The 8416-nt window shown below is 42.0% G+C and overlaps 1 pseudogene; it reads right to left on the bottom strand.

The window, feature by feature from the left end:
- Positions 1-3805: 3805 nt before the first annotated feature.
- On the bottom strand, positions 3806-5435 carry LOC103289700 (asparagine--tRNA ligase, cytoplasmic-like; annotated as a pseudogene).
- Positions 5436-8416: the final 2981 nt, after the last annotated feature.

The raw sequence follows: 8416 nt of genomic DNA, 5'->3' as shown, positions 1-8416 counted from the left end.
ATGCCAAGGAAAATAAGCCAGTCAGAGAAAGACAAGTATCACATGATCTCACTTATATGTAAAATCTAATGAACAAAATAAACTGATGAATAAAATAGATCCAGAGACATGGAAGCATGCAACAGACGGACAAATCTCAGAGGGAAAGGAGTGGGGGAGACGTTAACAACTTATACGTATATTTGCCTAACCCATGGACACAGACAATAGGGTGGCAAAGGCCTGGGGAGGGGGTGGGAGAGGGTGGAAGGGGTCAATTGGGAAAAAAAGGGAGACATCTGTAAGAATTTCAACAATAAAGATAAATTTAAAAAGAAATAAAAGAGACCATTTAAACCAGAAGAAACTAAAAAAAAAGTTAACATTTACTATAGAAAATATATTTTGTTTCTATAATAATTGTGATGATAGATGTTTTAGTGAAGGAATAAAGATAAAACATCATCCTTACCCTTCCTTTGTCTTACTTAATAAGTTACTGAGCATTTTTTTCTTTTTTTCCTGAGCATTTTTTTCATCTCAAGAAAATCTAATAAGTTACTGAATTGGTACTTGTAAATTGGCCAATTTAATCATTTTAGACAATTCAGTAATCATTGGAAATTTCTCCACAATAAATTCAGTAGCAGAAAGGAATTCTGAGTGTCACGGCAATTGAAGTGGCCAGATCATAGAGTGATCACAACCTCCTAGGGCTGGAAAAAAACAAAGAGAGAAAAAAGGACTACTGTCTCCACCATGGACCAGGCCTCCCAAATACAGTGATCCAGAAACTATCTCCCCTTTTCTGGAAAACTGCATCGGAGCTTTCCCAATAGTTTACCAGAGGGACCAAGCAAAGTCTTAGGAGGCTGACAGGTGTCACCCAGCTCTTTGTAGATTATGGGTGTGCACCTACTCAGGCCACTTTCCCAACATCAATTCCCAGACTCTTATAGAGCCTAGCAACCTATATTTTCATCCTTACTCTCTGGTTTCTCCAACCCATTTTTTGTCTCAAGGAAATCTTCCCACCCTCCAAAGACTCTCTTTTTTTCTAGTTTATCTTGTTGCAGTAGTAGTAGTAGTAGTAGTAGTAGTAGTAGTAGTAGTAGTAATATTAGAGAGAAAGGAAGGGGAGAGAGAGAGGGAAAGAAAGAAACACTGATTTGTTGTTCCACTCATCTATACATTCCTTGGTTGATTCTTGTATGTGCCCTGACAGGGTATCAAACCAGTAATCTTGATATATTGGGATGATGCTCTAACCAACTGAGCTACTCAGCCAGGGCCTTTCTAGTTTATCTTAAAAACCCATTTCCCTTCTAAATTTTTTTTACAACAGACCCTAATGGTCCATTATATCCAGAGTAAAAATGAAGCCAAGAATAATCCTTCCAGTGCTACAAAGAAAGAGGAGAAATACAAAATTTATGTTCTATATTAAAACTAGCTTTCCCGTTGCAGGAAAATTCCTGCAATGGGATTTCCTGCTGCACTCTACCCCGCCTCCGTTCCTCCCTTGCCACCCGCCTCGCCTTCTCCTCCGCCCGCCCGCGTTTCCCTTCGCCCCCGCCCCGCCTCCGCCCCGCCCTTGTCTCCCGCCTCGCCTTCTCCTCCGCCCGCCCGCCCGCGTTTCCCTTCGCCCCCAGCCCCGCCTCCGGCCCGCCCTTGCCTCCCGCCTCGCCTTCTCCTCCGCCCGCCCGCGTTTCCCTCCGCCCCCGGCCCCGCCTCCGCCCCGCCTTTATCACCCGCCTCACCTTCTCCTCCAACCTGCCCGCGTTTCCCTTCGGCCCCGGCCCCGCCTCCGCCCCCGGCCCCGCCTCCGCCCCGCCTTTATCACCCGCCTCACCTTCTCCTCCAGCCCGCCCGCGTTTCCCTTCACCCCCGGCCCCGCCTCCACCCCGCCTTTATCACCCGCCTCACCTTCTCCAGCCCGCCCGCGTTTCCCTTCACCCCGGCCCCGCCTCCGCCCCGCCTTTATCACCCGCCTCACCTTCTCCTCCAGCCCGCCGGCGTTTCCCTTCGCCCCCGGCCCCGCCTCCGCTCCGCCCTTGCCGCCGGCCCCGCCTTCTCCTCCAGCCCGCCCTCGTTTCCCTTCACCCCCGGCCCCGCCTCCGCTCCGCCCTTGCCGCCGGCCCTGCCTTCTCCTCCAGCCCGCCCGCGTTTCCCTTCGCCCCCGGCCCCGCCTCCACCCCGCCCTTGCCGCCCACCTCGCCTTCTCCTCCAGCCTGCCCGCGTTTCCCTTCGGCCCCGGCCCCGCCTCCGCTCCGCCCTTGCCGCCGGCCCCGCCTTCTCCTCCAGCCCGCCTTCGTTTCCCTTCGCCCCCGGCCCTGACTTCGCTCCTCCCTTCTCCTCCCCCCGCCCCCCTGGCTTGCTTGCTTCTTCGAAGCTTTACTCCCCTTTGCAGCTCTTGGCTTCTTTCAACAGTCTTGATATGCAAATTAGCCGCCATCTTTGTTGGGGCAATTTGCATACTCGTCCTGATTGGTTGGTGGGCGTGGCTTGGCTGGTGGGCGTGGCTTAGGTGTAGCGAAGGTGCGGTCAATTTGCATATTTGTCTATTATTAGATTAGATAGTATGAGTCTCCATATCCTGTCAAATGTATTTTAGACTACTTACACCATATAACAAAACTAAGTGATAGATATTTTCATACTTATTTTGCCACCAAAGAAATGGAGATTCATAGAGGCTATAAACAACTTGTCCAAATTCATACACCTAGTAAATGATAATAGAATTTAAACCATGCTTTTTTTTTTTAAATAAAGGCTCATAAATTAGTCCCTTATTTTATAGGTAAAGAAGATGCAACTGGAAGAAAAAGGTCAACAGCTGATTTGTAATCTTTGCTCTTGCCTCAAGGACAGCTGAGGATTTTTTTACATATGTCCAATTATTGATTGCTGGGAATACAGCCCGAGAATACATGACATGCATTTGGGGGAAGAAATTAACCAAATCTGAAACGAAGCCATTCAATGAGCCTGCTGAGAGCTAATAAGGTAGTATAGATTAGATCCAAAGGCACAGTGGGGATGACTGTCACTTACAGTTGCCATTAAGATTCTGGCTGCAAATTCTTTGGAACGTATTTATTCTTACTTATTTAGGAACTACCAGAAAGAGGGAAGATCAGTCTGCCTTTAGCTTGAATTAATGCTAGGAAGGATGCTGTTCATTGAACTACTGGAAAAAAATTTTGTTATTCAAATTAAGGCAATTCCATTTTTATAAATTCTTCCATATCAAGTTGTATTCCTCAGAATTATAAGCAGCTACACAGATTTAGAAATGATTTATAACTGGTGCAAGGGACTATTCATTTGATTCCAGTGTCTATTGTTGAATTATACTCTGTTCTAATACTAGAAAAATTTTATACCATAGTGTCAATCTTCCCAAGATGTTTAACTGACTGATAGAAATAAATGATACAAATTAAAGAATTTTAGTTATACTTCAAAGGACAGAAAGCTTAACTCGAATATCTTAGACCATAATTAAAAATATTATTATATATATGATAGATATGGCACAAAGATTATAACCTATAATTAGACAGAATCCTGAAATGTATTCATAACAGCAGAGTTACATCCCAAATTTTGTAATCGATATATTTTCTTAAAATGACAACATCAATGTTACTATATTTTCAGTGTTTTGGATTGCTTTTTGTGATAGCAGGAAGAGAAAACAGAACCAGGTATATCCCCATGGAATAAAAAAGGGAAGATCTTGGCATTTAGTTCTTCTTAAAGAGAAAGTCTGTTGCTCTCATGAACTGAGTTCTGACCTTAGTGCTACAGGAGGGATCAGTTATGGCTTGGAGCGCTGGACAAAGTGAGGATATAAGCATACATCTCGGATGTGATAGCTATTCAGAGTCCAGGTTATGAACTGTTCCAAGCCCAAGCAATATCCTCCACATAGGGACAGGTACCATATTTTCTCCGATCTGTTTACCAATAATAATGTGTGGGGTCAATTCCTTCCCTTTTATAACCTGCCTGCATTTCTTCACTATCCCAAATACGCACTGAGCCTCCCACAATCTCACCAACATGTGGGCATCAACACATTGACAGAATGGGTAAGGTGGAATCCTCAGGACATCACTGCATACAGAAAGATCACTACAGGAAGTCGACACAGCAAGACGGGCTCATTAACGGTGTCTGTGTCAGTCTCTCAGGAGCTTCTGGGATATCCTCTCCAAATTTATAGAAGTTCCGTCTCCTTTCTTTATGTTGTGTTCTTTTAGCCACACAATAGCAGCTGAATAGTTCATCTGCTTGAAAGGTAGTTTGGGGGTCCTGAAGTTCGGGTTGAGGTCATCCTGCCACAGGTGATTTCAAGACTCTATATACCACATCACAAACCAGTTCACTGAAGGTCAGGAAAGGGCATTCGGCCTTTCCATGAGTGTATTCAGCCAGGTGCCTTCATGTTCTGGAATGCAATACAAAAAGCATCTCCCAGAGCTGGAATGCAGGTCTCCAGGTTCAACTGAGAGGACTGAGTAAAAAAAAAAAAAAAAGCCTCTTCCCCAATAGTTGAGCTTGAAGAGTGTAGCACCACCTTCTACTTGTGTTAGCACTAACGTTGGAGGACTAACTTCACAGTACCCGCTATCAAATAAGTTATCTCTAAAGCACCTGATGACACAGAAGGTGCTTTCAGGATTTTGGACATGTGTTCTCCTCAGATCATCATGTGTCTGTTGTTGAGCTGGACATCAATGTCAGACTCTTCATTGATCAAGTTATCAACTCCTCTAGCAGGAGCTATCCCAATCAGTCCCCAGAAGTCACAACTCCGCTCATGGCCCCTGGGAGCCTGCCTGCCCTTTGGGGTAAGGTTGAGCATTCCATACACTGCAACACTACTCTCAGTGGGCAAGACTACTCCATTGTAACACTGACACAAATCATCTGACAAGACACACTGAGGTACCCTGTACCATCCCGCAACACCAGAAACTGAATTATTTCCTTGGCTATGCAGTGTGCAGAACCAGCCAAATACCTTTACTCTTTGGCCTCTCTACCCTTCTAATGAATGAATCTTCACACATTTGGCTCAGGAAGATGTGGATCATTTTTAATGGTAATCTTCCTAGCTTCTTCCAGGTTCTTTCCTCTTCTCAAATTGTATTCTGCCTCTTGCTTTTCCTGGAATTCACTTTTCATTTGTTCCCTGGGCCACATTTTCTTAGTGTTTTTCATCTGAGATTTAGAAATAACATCCCAACTCTAATTTTCTTTTTGTGAACCTATGTAAACAGTAGAAAATCGTTCTTTTCCCACTGTCATCAAAGCCTTTAGACCTACTTAGAAAGGTTTCTCCTTGGTTCCATCACCCATAGCATTATTTCCCTCTTCATCTGAGATGTATAGCTCTGCTAATATCACCCCATGGTAGCCCTGGTCACCTCCAAGGACGTCATCTCCCCAAATGCTGCTGCCTTGTCACTGCAACATGCACCAAGGGCTGCCTCGGCTCCACGTTGCATCATATATCACAGCTGAGGATTTTATCCTTGACTGAATATTCCTTGTTGAAGAGACCTCCGAGCTGGGGCTTTCCTGAACTGAGATGGTCTGCACTCATCCAATCTTGTCTTTTGCGACCACATTCATCACAAGTGAGGAGTACCTGGGACATCTGCAAACTGGGCCTTAAAGATACCAAGACCTCCACTAGGTTGCTGCCATGCACGCTACATTGTTGCCTATTCTGTATCCTTTATTAAAGCTATGCAAACGGGGTGATGGGTAAGGCCTAAGGTATTCTGTGAGCTTGATTGTAAATATGGGCCAATATCCTGCTGCTTGAGTGCAGTGTATTTTGAGAAGCCAAAGAGACTAATTTGGTCCCATCGCTGGTTCATTGCAGAATCTTGATAAATACATGTCCTCATGCCTCATAATTCAATGTGCTCTCCACTACATTATTATATTTTATAATATGTTTTTATTGATTTTTTTAAGAGAGAGAGGGAGAGAGAAACATCGATGGGAGGGAACTATTGATTGGCTGTCTCCTGCATGCCCCCTACTAGGAATTTAGCCCCCAACTCAGGCATGTACCCTGACTGAAAATCAAACCAGCAACCTCTCCACGCTCAGGATGATGCTCAACCAACTGAGCCACACCATCCAGGGCTCCATTACATTATTATAGTAGCCTCAAATGATTTCATAGAGGCAAAAATATGCAGTTTTTACTAAGTTATAGTGTACATCCATTTCCTATTCAACCTTCATGATCTATGTCAAGTCATACTTTTCATACAAATTTCACAAAATATTCTGTAATGGACATACCATTGCCTTCTTCCTGACCTCCCATATTATGTATCTTCTATATGAGGCATCTGGACACTTAACTATATTCTGCCTTATGTTGTTCTCTAACTGTTCCATGTCACTTCTCCTCCTCCCCTTGAAGTCTTCAAGGACAAGAAATATAACTCATACTTCTTTAATAACTTTGAAAAGTGCCTAGCTCAGTACTTGACATTTACCAAGTATTCAGTAGGGTATTATTGAATGAGTAGAGCACTATCAAGATTTTCAAACTTGGAATGGAATATGTTCAGACATCCATAATTTAAAAAACATTTTCAGTTTAAACATAGATGATATAGCAGGTCTAATTAAACTGAATTCTTATTAGAAAGGTTACCAAGTTGGAACATTTAACACTGAGAAGAAAGGTCCTGGTACATCCATTAAACAAACTATTAAATACATAAGGGAGCCAAAAAGTAGGGTCTTTTTCATCATAAGTTTATTTCTAAAACACATTAATCTTAAATCACTAAACTCACTTTAAGATAAAGTTTAAAAGTCTGTTTTGTTCCAAAATATTGTATCATTTTCTTCCCTAGTTGGTGGAGTGGAGCCAAAGTCAACAAGTTTTTTCTTTGGCAATTTACAACACAACTCATCCTCATATGACAAACTGTCTCTTTTTAAAGGTTAATTCATATACTAACCTTCTTGTGTTAATTATAGTAAGGCATAGAAACAGTATTAATACTTAAAAAACATATTGCTTATAAAGTTATTTAAGTACTTTTTAATTGAATTTCTAGAAGAGTGTCAACTAAAAAATGATCCTCTAAACATTTCTCAGTCTCTAATTTTGCAAATAATATTTGCTGATTTAATTATATGTAAATTTTATTTGCATGTAAACCTCAAAGGTATTAAATTGAGTCTGCAGGATTATTTTTAATTATTTCTAGCTAGGTCAGTCTTTAGAGAGTTATCTATATAGACACTAGAAAGATTGGGGAGCATTTGATATCAAAAAGGAAACATGAATGAAGTTTTATTTCTACTTTGGGCTATAGGACATCCCCTCTGTGGGGAATGGAACTGTCCAAGCTGTCCACAATCATCATTTCAAATTTGGTTGTCTTTACAGATAAATCTTATCCTAAGACTTTTTTATTGTTTTCTATTACAGTTTACATTCAATATTATTTTATACTCATTTCAGGTGTATAATTATATACTTAACAAAGTATTGCCCCAATATTTCCAGTACCCACCTGGCACCATACATAATTATTACAATATTACTGACAATATTCCCTATGCAGTAATTTACATCTATCTCTGTGCCGATTTTGTTGTTACCAATTTGTATTACTAATCCTTTCACATTTTTAAACAAAAAAACTTTATTGTTGATAGTGTTAAATATGTCCTTTTCCCCCCCATTGACCCCTTCTAGCCCACCTCCACCCTTATCCTCAGGCCTTCACTACCCTATTGTCTGTGTCCATGGGTTATGCATATATGCATACAAGTTCTTTGATTGATCTCTTCCCACACACACACACACCCTCCTTTCCTCTGAGATTCCCAGTCTCTTCTATGCTTCTGTGTCTCTGGGTCTATTTTGTTCATCAGTTTATTTTGTTCATTAGATTCCACATATGAGTAAGATCATGTGATACTTGTCTTTATCTGACTGCCTCATTTTGCTTAGCATAATACTCTCCAGATCCCTCCATGTTGTCTCAAAGAGTAAGAGATCCTTCTTTTTTTCAGCTGCATAGTATTCCATAGTGTAAATGTACCACAGTTTTTTATCCACTCATCTACTGATGGGCACTTGGGCTATTTCCAGATCTTAGGTATTGTAAATTGCACTGCTATGAACATAGGGGTGCATGCATTCTTTCTGATTGGTGTTTTAGGTCTCTTAGAATATATTCCTAGAAGTGGGATTACTGGGACAAATGGCAGTTAATTTTTTGAAGAAACTCCATACTGTTTTCCATAATGGCTGCACCAAACTGCATTCCCACCATCCGTGTACTAGGGTTCCCTTTTCTCCACAACCTCACCAGCACTTGTCATTTGTTGATTTGTTGATGGCAGCCATTCTGATAGGTGTAAAGTGATACCT

This window comes from Eptesicus fuscus, chromosome 8 (assembly GCF_027574615.1).
Source record: "Eptesicus fuscus isolate TK198812 chromosome 8, DD_ASM_mEF_20220401, whole genome shotgun sequence".
NCBI lineage: Eukaryota > Metazoa > Chordata > Mammalia > Chiroptera > Vespertilionidae > Eptesicus > Eptesicus fuscus.
Note: the sequence above shows the minus strand (reverse complement) of the source record. Positions and strands in the feature narration are given on the sequence as shown.